This window comes from Haliotis cracherodii, unplaced genomic scaffold (assembly GCF_022045235.1).
Source record: "Haliotis cracherodii isolate W230 unplaced genomic scaffold, xgHalCrac1.p SCAF_4, whole genome shotgun sequence".
Classification (NCBI taxonomy): domain Eukaryota; kingdom Metazoa; phylum Mollusca; class Gastropoda; order Lepetellida; family Haliotidae; genus Haliotis; species Haliotis cracherodii.
This window is the reverse complement of record NW_027266297.1, coordinates 66,690,433-66,693,167: the sequence shown is the minus strand read 5'-3', so window position 1 is coordinate 66,693,167 and position 2,735 is coordinate 66,690,433.

Sequence of the window (2,735 nt, the reverse complement as noted above, 5' to 3'; positions counted from 1 at the left end):
TCTTATAAATAAATAAAGTCAAGAATTATTACTTCACAGACTGCTTATTTAATGATTACACACACACACACACACACACACACACACACACACACACACACACACACACACACACACACACACACACACACACACACACACACAAACTGTAGATAACTGTACGAAACAATGAAATCATTCAGCCCAATAATGTAACGGAAGTCCCGCCCATTCTACTATCAGCCAATTGGGAAAACAGTTTCGAAGTGGGCGTGCCCTACTCTTTCGGTTTATGGAAATATAAATGCAAAAATATTACTTGGTCAGCCAATCAAATGCCAAGGAATGGCTTGTTTTTTTAAATTTTTTTATTTAAAATGGTCACCCAGACGTTTTTTTATGATATGACAAGAAGGAAGCCCATGATCACCACGCTCTGATAGAGGAAGTCAGGAAGTTTCCTCGACGCTAGACACGTTGTCCCAGAATGTGACTTGATACCATAGGAAAATAGATACCTGTTTACACGACATATCTCATCTCATGTTACCATGGTTACTTGTTCAAACGTAGGAAACAGATGTATGATATCTGCATAATTTATCGTCGGGTGTGACGTTGTAATAATCACAATTATTGCTTGTCCTTCATACAAGTGCTGAAGCTGACAATGTTTTATAACATGGACTCATTATAGGACAATTTGCTCTAGACGGACATTAGGAGTAGTTTATGTAAACAAACATAATATCACTTAACATTAATTGAGAAGACAAATAATAACGATTCCTTGGTATAACGTTTACGGTTAATAGACCTCAACCTCGCGATCGTTTTTTTTATGGAAATGCTCACATTACAGAGAATTTGTCGAATGACAACAACTATATCTTTTTGCAGTGACCTGCCCCCACATACATCATACTCTATACATGATACAGCAAACATATTTTGTCACACATCATTAATATGAGGGCGTCAAGCATTACATGCCTCAACAAGCATACATGTGTTTTATTATATCAATGATGTAAATTATTCCGAAAAAATCATTTTTTGATTGTGAAAAATATTTGTCTCTTTAAATGCCCCGGGAGTCCCTACGTCTATTAACAAAGTTTAGAATTGGCTGTAATGTTTTTCTTTATACAGCATCTACGATGTGGTGTATCGACAACAACTGATGATAATGTTCTGTGAACATTGTGAGTGAGTGGTGAGTTGGGTTTAACGCCGCTTTTAACAATATTCCAGTTATATCGCGGCGTGTCAGCTTAATGTGGAGGAAAGCCCGAAGTGATGCAGGTCTCAGACTGTTACCACTTCGGTGAAACCCACGAGCACGGGTATGGTGCTGACAAACCTAGAAACATAATCAGGGCGAACCGGGATTCAAACCCACATTCATAGGTTTCTGGCGTGCCCAAGGGACGCAACTCTGCACAGCGAATCGCGGCGCCTAAGACGAGTGGCATGGGCCACCCGTGACACCTGTAAACATTTAAACGCAATTGAAGATGAAATTCCTGTTATATATGTTTGTAAACATTATGAAGCTGAGCGCAGACTGTTATTACCTAAATTGTCAAGTAAGCAGTATTATTCACTTCAAAACCTATGTACTCGTACTTCATCTGATAAATAGAGTATTATTGCCATTTACCAAGTTCTTAACACGTCTTTTTAAGAAGTATTCCCCTTAAGCAATTTTGTTAATTTAAGTCTGTATATTTTCATGTAGTAACTCACACTATGATGGAAAAACTTTTGTACTTTAGGTCATGTGGCCTTTAATGCAAACAAACCTGTCTGTCTGTCTTAATTCGAAGTCTCCAAGTGAAACCATACTGTTTGTTATAAATCCACAGAACGAGATGAGTGAGTGGGTTACGGCTGCGCAAAGCTATGTTTCAGCTATGACATAAGGGGGACACTTACAGATGGTACACATTGTACCAATGAGGGATTCGAACTCGGTCTTCAACGTGACGAGAAACGCCTTAAACACAAGGTGGACCCCCAATGTTTGTTTGTTTGTTTGTTTGTTGTTTAACGCCGCACTCAGCAATATTCAAGCTATATGACAGCGGTCTGTAGATAATCGGGTCTGGGCCAGACAATCCAGTGATTGACATCATGAACATCGATCTACGCAAATGAGATACGATGACATGTATCAACCAAGTCAGTGGGCCTGACCACCCGATCCCGTTAGTTGCCTCTTACGACAAGCATTGTTACGCCTTTTATGACAAGCATTGCCCCTCCCACCATCCACCCCCACCCACCCCCACCCCCCGCCCAGGCACACACAATGAGATGACTCATGTATTTCCTCACTTAATTTATGTCACATGTTTATGACAGTTACGCTGTGTGTACAGTGTCACACAAATGTACAGTGTCACGCATGTGTACACATGCTCCTGTGACATACATTTCTTCATGGTCCTCAAGGACAACGTCGGTATTTATTTAGGCAACACGTGCTTTTGTGTTAGAGTCTCGTTCACGTTCATTTCTTTATTTAGGCGCAGTATAAACACCCCGGCTTTGTCCGCTGACCTTCATGACAATCTAGCAGTGAGTCGGGTCAGAGTGTGCCTTAGGCCTCTTGTATAAGCTCGGACTCAGTCAGCTCATTACGACGTGTGCCAGCAGCATTCACCTTTCTTACCTGGCAGGTAAGATGAGCTATGGCTCACCTGTAATCAAGCCGGGCAGAAACAGGAAGCATTATACAGGTAGACAGCAAC